Source organism: Staurois parvus, unplaced genomic scaffold (genome assembly GCF_062004578.1).
Source record: "Staurois parvus isolate SC_StPar_1 unplaced genomic scaffold, SC_StPar_1.0 ptg000380l, whole genome shotgun sequence".
NCBI classification, from domain to species: domain Eukaryota; kingdom Metazoa; phylum Chordata; class Amphibia; order Anura; family Ranidae; genus Staurois; species Staurois parvus.
This window is the reverse complement of record NW_028318176.1, coordinates 2217202-2229080: the sequence shown is the minus strand read 5'-3', so window position 1 is coordinate 2229080 and position 11879 is coordinate 2217202.

The window sequence follows — 11879 nt, the reverse complement described above, 5'->3', positions numbered from 1 at the left end:
ATAAACCATCACATAGTTACAGCAAGGCAACGTTTCGGAGTCTCGCAGGACCCCTTCATCAGGCATGTGACGATGTGATGGTCACATGCCTGATGAAGGGGTCCTGCGAGACTCCGAAACGTTGCCTTGCTGTAACTATGTGATGGTTTATTAAAACCTTTGGACCCATATTGGTGATCCTCAGTGTGCTGGTGACATTTTTTCCTTGCTGATTCTGTTTGGTTCCAGCCGACGGTCACTGCAGCACCCACTCATACACACAGCCATTTTTAACGCAGGAATGTGTGCGTTTGGATCATATACTTTCCTTCTCCCATCGGTCACCAATATAAGGGACCGCTACACTGACCACTGATATAAGGGGGTCCTTCTCCCATCGGTCACCAATGTAAGGGACCACTACACTGACCACTGATATAAGGGGTCTGTGACAGACAGCAGAAATATTCTTTTTTTGTGTGTTGTCTGAAGTTCCTGGGCCTCACAGGGGGGAAGGGAAATGGGATGTATCTCCATATAGAACAAAGGCAGCATGGCTCTGTGTGGCTGGGGAAAACCAGTCCAGGCCACTTCTTAGCAGGAAGTTGGTGGTGGGGACAATTGCAGGGCCATGTGGACTCATTGTTGGGAGAGCTGGAGTCATGATGGACAGGGCTACTCCTGCCTGAGCCTTAACTAGGAGATGCTTGGAACTGTACTTTGCTTTGTACACTTCTGGCTGGTGAGTCCCTGGATCGCTACCCTGGGAACTGCCCTCTGCTGTGTGCCCGGACCTCCTGCCTGCCAGAGCTACCTTCTGCTGTGGGCCCTGATTACCTTGCCTGCCTGAATTGCCCTCTGCTGTGCCCGGGCTCTCTTTGTCTCAACTGCCCCTCGGCTGTGTACTAGAACTATCCGCTTGTCAGAGCCTGGGATCGAACCTGGTCCTTCTGCAGTGGGAGGCAATGTCTCTTCTCACTGAGCTATCTGGAATACTGGAAAGCTCCCTTGACAATTCTTGGATAATCCTGCCTTGTGCCTTGATTTCTCTTGAACCTTGAACTCCTTGCTTCTCCCATGAACTTCCTTATAAAAGCCATGTCCATGCACTTCCTCCTTGCCAGATTATTGTGCCTTACCAGCCAATATCCCGCTTACTGTTCCTGCTGCTGGTTTCATCTACGTTACCAACCTTTGGCTTGCTACTGACTACGATTCTGCCTCATCCTATCTACTACCATTGGTGACCGACCCTTGGCTTGTGACTGACTCCGCTTCTGTTTGATCCCCGATTTGTTTGATCTGCTTTTGGTTTCCAGCCTACTCATTCCCTGGTGGGGTGATCCTGAGATCTGCGACCTGGCATTCACATGCAGCCAAATCCATCTCCACCATTAGGAGCTCTGGGGAAGACTGGTGGATGCTTAGACCCCGCACCTCAGATGAGCCTGCGTTATTCCCAGGGTGGGCCGCTGGTGTACCAATCCTGCTGGTTTCAGGTAAGCCTTACAACTGCTGTAGCAACTGGTCTCTGAACCTGACCTTATATCGTGACACCACTGTTGCTGTGTGCTGAGCAGGGTCGCCGCTGCTGCCATCCGCTGTGAACCAGGACATCCCTGTCGGACCCGTGAGTTTATGCTCTCCTGTTTTCCCTGAACTGTTCCTGTACTCCCAAGTGTTTGCCGCCTGCCTTGTGTGTTCTGACTGCTTACCCTCCATCACAGGGTCCTTCTCCCATAGGTCACCAATGTAAGGGACCACTACACTGACCACTGATATAAGGGGGTCCTTCTCTTATTGGTCACCAATGTAAGGGTTTCCTTCTTTGGCTGGTGGATAGAAAGTCGGTTGCCACAAGTGTCCAAATATCAGGTGAAATTTCCCCTCCAGGCTCATTCAGCTGCCATCTGGGGATTTACCGATGAATGTAAAAATAACATAAAAAAAAATACCCCCACCCCCCGAACTTCATACTAGCATCTCATTGGCACTTGCAGCTTGGCTGCCAAGGAGAGGAAGGGAGGTGAGAAGTGAGCATGCCCTTTCCTGAACCATACAGGTGTCCGTAACATGTTCCACCATAAGGAGAGGACCTTGCCAAGTCGATTCACTCCTGGTTGGAAGGTTGGACAAGTCCAATGTATGAACCGGTATCGGGGGACATGAGGAATCTGTAGAACTGCCTTGTGTGTTCTGACCCGCTTACCCTCCGTCACACTGGTTGGCAGCGGTGGGATCAGGACACTGAGGAGATGGTGGACAGCAAAAGTCAGCTGATGGAGAAACAGGCCCAGCCCAGCGAATACAGGAAGTGGACTATGTCGTGCCTGCAGGAGAGGGATGAGGAGCTGTCCCTTACCTGGAAGGGCCTAGTCAAAGAGGATCTGGTCGCAGCCAATGAAGAAGCTGACCCCCAAGACACCCCAACAAGGGAGGTGAGCAGACCAACCTAAGCCTCCCCAGCACGCCATGACCCAGGATCCAAAAGCTCCTGGCTTACTCGGGTGGAGGAGGAGATGGCCCTCCTGGGGTCAGACACCACAGTAGAGGACAAGCGAGAGGCTATCCGGAGGGCGCACAAGAGAGAGAGCCAAGGGAGCCGTCATGATCTAAGTTGTCCTTCCAGCCCCAGGGCCGTGGGCTTCCCCCCTCCCCGGGTCAGCCGAAAAGACTTTAAGCCCTTTAAAAAAGCCGCCGGGGATGTGGAGGGGTTTTTTCAGGACTTTGAGCATTTGTGCCAACTCATGGAGGTGCCGCACACGGATTGGCTATGGCACCTCGTGGGTCTGCTAGAAGGGGGTGCAGCCACAGCCTACCGCACACTGGATTACTCAGACAGTCGAGATTATGCGCGGGTCAAACAGACCGTGTTGGAGTACTATGCGGTGACACAGGTCTGTCGTCGCTGGCTGGAGGGCGAACAGGCCCTCTCAGTGGAATGTATTATCCAGACTTTCCTGAAGGAACAATTTTATGACAAATGCCCCTCGGACGTCAGGGAGTGGGTGAAGGAGCGAAGTCCAGCCACCCTAGAGAAGGCCGCTGCGCTAGCAGACAAAGTGCTCACAATTAAGCCCCACTGGAAAAAACTGATGACGGAACCCGCAGGGACCCTGGGTGGTGCCTGTCCCCTGCAAAGCCATACCGCCCCCATGTCTATGGTCGTGCCGCCCAGGGTCACGATGGAACGCCGGTGCTATGCATGTGGACAACCCGGGCATCTTATGGCTAGATGCTCCAAGAACATCCACCCCCCACAAACCCAAACCCCTCGCCCTGACCACAATGTGCCACTGGTGCCAGGAGAGCGGAGCCTCTCTCCTTCCCCAAATGAATGGATGCCTCCTGACAGAAATTGACACCCCTCTAGGAGTCTACGGAGTTCACCCGCTTACCCCAAGCTACCCTGAGAAAAGGCAGCAGTATCTGCAGGAGGTTTCCATAGATGGCAGAAAGGCTACGGGGTTCTGCGACACAGGTACGTTCCTGACCCTTGGTGACTCCTGCGTATTAGATCCTGCAGTGAGCAAAAAGGACCCTGACTTTTCTATTGAGCTAGCGGGGGTTGCCAGGGAACATACCCCAGGGGCTATGGTTCAGCTAGATTGCGGGTTTGGGGAAAAACCTTCCCCGGTTGGGGTAATGCCAGGCCTGCCGGCCGACATTCTGCTGGGGAACGATCTTGGGGACCGCGATTGCCAATTTTTGGAGAGGGGGACCCTGAACCACTATCTGGGGGGGAATCAAAAGGCTAGAACAGAGTTGAGGCCAGACCCCCAGTTGTCGAGGGCTTATCCTGTTAGCTATGTACGGCCACATGTAACCCCTCCTGAAGACCCAAGGTTTTGGGGAGCCTCCCACTGTCCTCCAAACAGGTGGAGGGGTACCAGAAGGACCCACCAGCCCCGATGTCACACTTGCAAACAGAGTAGGCACCCACAGGCCAATTGTCCCAGGGGGTGTAGGAAAAACCCCACGGCTTCCCTCTGGTGGAGAGGTAATGTCAGTAGCCCCAGCTATCCTCCCTGGCATTCAAATGTGCCTGTAGGCCAGCAATCTCCATACGCCCACAGGATGCCCTGCTGGAATAAGCCTCAGTACACCCTTGACCACCAAATAACAAGCCGTTATATGGACACTTATATGGTTCTGCTGGGAAAATGCTGCATGTACCATGCACAAAGCCTGTTAAGGCCTCGTGCAGGTACATGTTATGTAAAAGGGGGAGGAGTTGTGACAGATAGCAGAAATATTCTTTTTTTGTGTGTTGTCTGAAGTTCCTGGGCCTCACAGGGGGGAAGGGAAATGGGATGTATCTCCATATAGAACAAAGGCAGCATGGCTCTGTGTGGCTGGGGAAAACCAGTCCAGGCCACTTCTTAGCAGGAAGTTGGTGGTGGGGACAATTGCAGGGCCATGTGGACTCGTTGTTGGGAGAGCTGGAGTCATGATGGACAGGGATACTCCTGCCTGAGCCTTAACTAGGAGATGCTTGGAACTGTACTTTGCTTTGTACACTGCTGGCTGGTGAGTCCCTGGATCGCTACCCTGTGAACTGCCCTCTGCTGTGTGCCTGGACCTCCTGCCTGCCAGAGCTACCTTCTGCTGTGGGCCCTGATTACCTTGCCTGCCTGAATTGCTCTCTGCTGTGCCTGGGCTCTCTTTGTCTCAACTGCCCTCGGCTGTGTACTAGAACTATCCGCTGTTGCTGTGTGCTGAGCAGAGTCGCCGCTGCTGCCGTCCACTGTGAACCAGGACATCCCTGTCGGACCCGTGAGTTTATGCTCTCCTGTTTTCCCTGAACTGTTCTTGTACTCCCACTCCACCTTCCTGTTGGATTACAACTACTACAGAGACTCACACCACCCCCGTTTGGATTATAAACTGCTGTAGAGACTTTAACTTTGCCTTGGGGCTGGAATACAATTATTTTGGACACTCTCTCCCCATTGAGTGACTGTTGTCTGTTTTAATAAAGCTTTAAGTGTTTGCCGCCTGCCTTGTGTGTTCTGACCGCTTACCCTCCATCACAGGGTCCTTCTCCCATCGGTCACCAATGTAAGGGACCACTACACTGACCACTGATATAAGGGGGTTCTTCTCTTATTGGTCACCAATGTAAGGGTTTCCTTCTTTGTCTGGTGGATAGGAAGTCGGTTGCCACAAGTGTCCAAATATCAGGTGAAATTTCCCCTCCAGGCTCATTCAGCTGCCATCTGGGGATTTACAGATGAATGTAAAAATAACATAAAAAAAAATACCCCCACCCCCCGAACTTCATACTAGCATCTTATTGGCACTTGCAGCTTGGCTGCCAAAGAGAGGAAGGGAGGTGGGAAGTGAGCATGCCCCTTCCTGAACCATACAGGTGTCTGTAACATGTTCCACCATAAGGAGAGGACCTTGCCAAGTCCATTCACTCCTGGTTGGAACGTTGGACAAGTCCAATGTATGAGCCGGTATCGGGGAACATGAGGAATCTGTACAACATGAGGCATCGGGAAATGTCTATCTGTCTGCAGGACACCGGGGAGATACTGGAACTCTAATTCATGGTCACTGTCAGGAATGGACTGGCCAGCAATGGTGGGACTCACCTGCCTTTTGATCTGCAGTACCAGGGCTGGCCAGCAGGTGCTCCCAGCAATCAGAGACTCAACCTTTCAGCCAGCTAACACCTGGAACTGATGATACTGGTGTATTTAAGGGATGGCCAGACTTGCAGACTCTGCCTTGGTGTTGTGTTTGTCCTGGGCCCTGTATCTGTCCTGCATCCTGTTTCTGTTCCTTTGCTGACCCTGCCTGATCTGAACCGCTGCTGACTTCTCCTGCTCTGATCCTGGCTCGCTCCTGACCATCCCTCTGCCTGACCCTCTGTACCACGCTGCTTGCTACCTGTTCTAATCCCTGGCTTGTGACCCTGACCATCCCTCTGCCTGACCCTCTGTACTACGCTGCTGGCTATCTGCTGAACCTGGCCTGTGACCCCGACCCATCTCCGCTTGCTCCCCCTGTACCTACCTGCCCTATTGATATTGACCCGGCCTGCCTGACGACGCTTGCTTGTATGTACTGTTATCTGTGGGTGGTTGGTTTGGTTTGTTTGCACTGTATTATGTTTTAGTATTGCACTGCGTTTATGTTTGTATGGTTAGTGTTAATAAATTATATTGTTTATCACATATCTGAAGTCTGCGTTTCCCTGCGTCAGTCACACACCTCTGGTCACACCTGGGAGCCCTGACATTACACCAAGGCCAATCCTGACCAGAAGTGGCTGCACAGGGAAGCCATCTTGGCTTGTTGCTGGGAAGGATGGATCTGGATGAGGTTGAGTATTTATCTCTGCTAGTGCTTGATGACAGAAAATATGCTTATCAGACTCTGAAGGAGTATCCCCGGGATGAACTGCTAGAATGTATACGGCTCGCTCATGTTCTAGTAGATCAGGGCACAGATTTCTCTATGGTGCAGCCATTGATTAAGGTTTGTGTTGAGTTGGTTTCATCTGGTTCCCCCGAATGCAGGGATGAATTTTTGCCACCATTTAGTGCAGACCAGGTAGAGTCCCTGGTGTGGTTATTAGAGGATGATGTGGGTTACTTTCTGGAGCGTTATTCCACATGTTCACCACAGGTACTAAGAGATTGTATAAACGCAGTGCAGTCTTTGGTCAGACAGTCTTTGGTCAGACAGGCTTTGTGTAAGCTCAGCTTTGTTCAACCCATACTGCAGACATGGACAGACTTGTTGCACCCAGCCTCAGTCAGCTTACAAAGACCCAGTCCTGCTTCTAATCTATTTCCTCAAAGCTCTACTCCTGTATTCCCAACAACTCCCCCAGTTACAGCCCAGTATACTTGGCTATCTACCGCATGTCAGTACCCTGTTCCCACTCGCTGCACCTATCCTGCCTTTAACCCTGTAAAAAAGCCCTCTGTAGCAACTGCTCCCTCTCCTGTTCCATCCTCCAGTTCTTCTCTGTCTCCAGCTGCTCCATTCGTTTGCAGACCTGCGTTTACTTGCAGTGCTCCAGTAGTTAAAACCAGAAAAAAGCGAAAATTCTTTCCAACCAATACCATCCTGCCAGTATCCAAACCGGTGAACCTGCCTTCCGTGGTTCAGCCTGAAGCCTCTACTCAGCCTGATGCCTGTACTCAGCCTGATGCCTGTACGCAGCCTGATGCCTCTCTTCTGCCTGAAGCCTCTACTCGGCCTGGAGCCTCTACTCGGCCTGGAGCCTCTACTCGGCCTGGAGCCTCTACTCAGCCTGAAGCCTCTACTCAGCCTGAAGCCTCTACTCAGCCGGACGCCGGCATTCAGCCTGATGCCTCTACCCAGCATGATGAACTGATCCAGCCTGACGATCCTATTAGGCCAGTTGACTCGATGCCCGCTGTTGATCCAGATGATCCGGTACCTGATCCGGTGCCCGCTATCGTGCCAATTGACTCAGAGCCCGCTGTCGTACCTGGTGACTCGGTGCCCACTGCCTTGCCAGATGACGCGGTGCCCGCTGGCGAGCCAAATGACCTGATGCCTGGTGACCCAGGGCCCGCTGTCATACCTGGTGACCCGATGCCCGCTGTCGAGCCAGATGATCCAATGCCTGGTGACCCGGTGCCCACTGTCGTGCCTGTTGACTCGGAGCCCACTGCCTTGCCAGATGACGCGGTGCCCGCTGTCGAGCCAAATGACCTGATGCCTGGTGACCCGATGCCCGCTGTCCAGTCAGACGATCCAATGTCTGACCCAGTACCCGCGGTCATACCAGTTGACTCGGAGCCCACTGCCTTGCCAGATGACGCGGTGCCCGCTGTCGAGCCAAATGACCTGATGTCTGGTGACCCGATGCCCGCTGTCCAGCCAGACGATCCAATGTCTGACCCAGTGCCAGCGGTCATGCCAGTTGACTCGGAGCCCACTGTCGTGCCTGGTGACTCGGTGCCCGCCGCTCCGCCTGGGGGTCCGGCGCCCGCCGCTCCGCCTGGGGGTCCGGCGCCCGCCGCTCCGCCTGGGGGTCCGGCGCCCGCCGCCCCGCCTAGGGGCCCGAGACCTGTCGCTCCGCCTGAGGGCCCGAGACCTGTCGCTCCGCCTGGGGGTCCGGCGCCCGCCGCTCCTCCTGAGGGCCCGAGACCTGTCGCTCCGCCTGGGGGTCCGGTGCCCACCGCTCCGCCTGAGGGCCCGAGACCTGTCGCTCCACCTGGGGGTCCGGCGCCCGCCGCTCCGCCTGAGGGCCCGAGACCTGTCGCTCCGCCTGGGGGTCCGGCGCCCGCCGCCCCGCCTGGGGGCCCGATGCCTGTCGCCCCGCCTGGGGGCCCGATGCCTGTCGCCCCGCCTGGGGGCCCGATGCCTGTCGCCCCGCCTGGGGGCCCGATGCCTGTCGCCCCGCCCGGGGACCCGATGCCTGTCACCCCGCCCGGGGGCCCGATGCCTGTCACCCCACCTGGGGGCCCGATGCCTGTCACCCCGCCCGGGGGCCCGATGCCTGTCGCCCCGCCCGGGGGCCCGGTGCCTGTCGCCCCGCCCGGGGGCCCGGTGCCTGTCGCCCCGCCCGGGGGCCCGGTGCCCGCTGCTCCGCCCGGGGGCCCGGTGCCCGCTGCTCCGCCTGGTGGCCCGCTGCCTGCTGCTTCGCCTGGTAATCCGATGTGCCTCTGCCCGGAGTCCTGCCCGATGTGCCTCTGCCCGGAGTCCTGCCCGATGTGCCTCTGCCCGGAGTCCTGCCCGATGTGCCTCTGCCCGGTGTGCCTCTGCCCGATGTGCCTCTGCCCGGAGTCCAGCCCGATGTGCCTCTGCCCGGAGTTTAGCCCGATGTGCCTCTGCCCGATGTGCCTCTGCCCGGAGTCCAGCCCGATGTGCCTCTGCCCGGAGTCCAGCCCGATGTGCCTCTGCCCGGAGTCCAGCCCGTTGTGCCAATGCCCGGAGTCCTGCCCGGTGTGCCAGTCTTTGATATCCCGCCAGTTACCAGACCCGGGCGGTGGAACATTTTGCCCAGCTAGGACTGTTTGGAGCGTCCTGAGGCCGCTCCTTGAGGGGGGGGTACTGTCAGGAATGGACTGGCCAGCAATGGTGGGACTCACCTGCCTTTTGATCTGCAGTACCAGGGCTGGCCAGCGGGTGCTCCCAGCAATCAGAGACTCAACCTTTCAGCCAGCTAACACCTGGAACTGATGATACTGGTGTATTTAAGGGATGGCCAGACTTGCAGACTCTGCCTTGGTGTTGTGTTTGTCCTGGGCCCTGTATCTGTCCTGCATCCTGTTTCTGTTCCTTTGCTGACCCTGCCTGATCTGAACCGCTGCTGACTTCTCCTGCTTTGATCCCGGCTCGCTCCTGACCATCCCTCTGCCTGACCCTCTGTACCACGCTGCTTGCTACCTGTTCTGATCCCTGGCTTGTGACCCTGACCATCCCTCTGCCTGACCCTCTGTACTACGCTGCTGGCTACCTGCTGAACCTGGCCTGTGACCCCGACCCATCTCCGCTTGCTCCCCCTGTACCTACCTGCCCTATTGATATTGACCCGGCCTGCCTGACGACGCTTGCTTGTATGTACTGTTATCTGTGGGTGGTTGGTTTGGTTTGTTTGCACTGTATTATGTTTTAGTATTGCACTGCGTTTATGTTTGTATGGTTAGTGTTAATAAATTATATTGTTTATCACATATCTGAAGTCTGCGTTTCCCTGCGTCAGTCACACACCTCTGGTCACACCTGGGAGCCCTGACAGTCACCTGGAAATAACCAGAAAAGTCCATCCAAATCGTGAGATTGGTCAGAGACCAGGCTAGGTCTTGGGTGAAGGGTGATGCCGCTCATACTATACGTGACTCTTACCTATATCATGGACATTTCCTTCAGCTTCTTAGTAAATATGACAGAAATCTTCATCCTATAGAAGAGGTTGGGGTCCCGAGTAGTCATAGAAAGGCCCAGCATCCCAATAGTAGAGGAAGAGGTGGTCTGGTGACATTGAGAAGAAGACTCTGGTCAGTCTCTGGATCTCCATCACTGGAAACATGGTGTGACATAAATGTAAGATTCAGGTAGTTGAGATGTGATCAGTAGAAATATGTCATTGTAGATTTAGCTTCATTCCATGTTTTTATTAATAAGATATTCAGTCAGAGACATATGGTCACCAATTAGCATCTGAAAGGACAGAGCAGCTTCTAGGCTGAAGGTGACACCTAAATGTCAATAAAGCGTTGTCACCTATGTAGTCAGAGTTTGTCACCTTCTTGAAGTTTAAAAGAGGAGCTCCAGTCATTTCGGCTTTGGAAGCAGCAGACCAGGGGAGGGCTCCGATCTGTCTGGGAGCTCTAATTTATATCAGCAGATCAATGGAATATATTTAATCTCTCATAAAAACTAATATATTAGTTGCAGAGAGATGAAAACCCTTCCTTCTGATTGGACACACTGTAGGCTAAATCTGCATGTAAAACTGTCATAAACTGCCTGGTGGTATCTCTAGCAACCCGCAGTGCGGGGTCCCCCAGGGCACGGAGTCTAAGTCCCAATCTGCTTGTTCACCAGAGCCCCTGATGGTGGGGTTGGACTTGGAGCAGACTGAGACCAGGTCGCGACCCCTGAGTACGCCCAACTGTGGTAGAGGTAACCACCAGAGGTGTGTAGAAGAAGAGAGCCTGACGTGAAGAGGCTAGCAGACCTGGGCAGCAGGGACTGGATCCGTGCAGGATGGATGGATGACCGTGAAGGTATAGCATGGTCAGACAGGCCAGGTCAGCAACTAACAGGCAGGTAGGTACAGGAGGAGCAGGCAGAGAGTAGTCAGGTAACGAGCCAAGTTCAGCAACGGGAGATCCAGTAACAAGGAGCAGACAGGAGAGTGGTCAGGACAAGCCAGGGGTCAGTGCAGGAGACAGTCAACAGGATCAGGATCAAAGCAGGGTCGGCAACAAAGGGTACTTCACAGAACAGAGGAGCAGGAACAGGTAATGAGGCCATATGGCAATTTGCACATACCTATGGCTGGTTTAAATAGCGTGCCCTGCGCTGTCATTGGTGCCAGGCGCGCGTCCGCAATCGCGAGTGCGCATTTGAGGCTGCACCCGCGGTTGACCTTGTCCGAGTGCCCGCCGGTTAACACGCAACGGCGTTCTGCGCATGCGCCGTCCCGTGTGTCGCCGTGAGCCCTGGACTTTCTTACAATAACTGTATTTGTGGCCTCTGTAGAAACCCAGAGAAATGCAGAAAATGGTTATATGGCACCTAATTGTGACAGCTGAACAGTGATTGGTCCTGTCGCGATCGTACTGATGCGCTGGTGTCGGAAATTCAATCCCTGACTTGTTGATTCAAACCGTTCCTGGTCCAATCAACTTTGGACACTTCAGTACCCAGAATGTCCTGTGGGCGGGTACAGGAACACCCCCCAGGGTTGATTGGCCAAGGGCTAATGTCCAGCCTACATCCATATTTCAATAAATTGAGGACCCTGAGATATGGACGGGGTGATTCGTATGGAGCCGGTTCTATTTGACTGGCGAATCGCTGACTTTCTCTGACTTGCAGTCGCAGGATAGATCTTGGTAAAAGTTTTATTTCTGTTTTATTCCCTTTTATTTTATAGTGAACAGCCGTTTGTGTGTCTTTTTGTATTTTCTTTATTATTTGTAACTCTTTATACTTTGCACATATTTTATGCACTGCCCACTTATGGGATATTAAATCAAGTGACTTCTGGGTATTTAAGCTTGGGCTCATATCTCCGGAGAGATTAGATTGTATTGCAGTGTCTTTATTTGCTTGGTTAAGTTCATTGCCTATCTGTATGCAATTGCACTGTGTGTGGGCAGATTGCGTGCAGATTGTAAAGTAGTAGATCTGCCAGACGGAGATCTGTGTGTGTGGGGTGTCCCAGCAGACCAGTC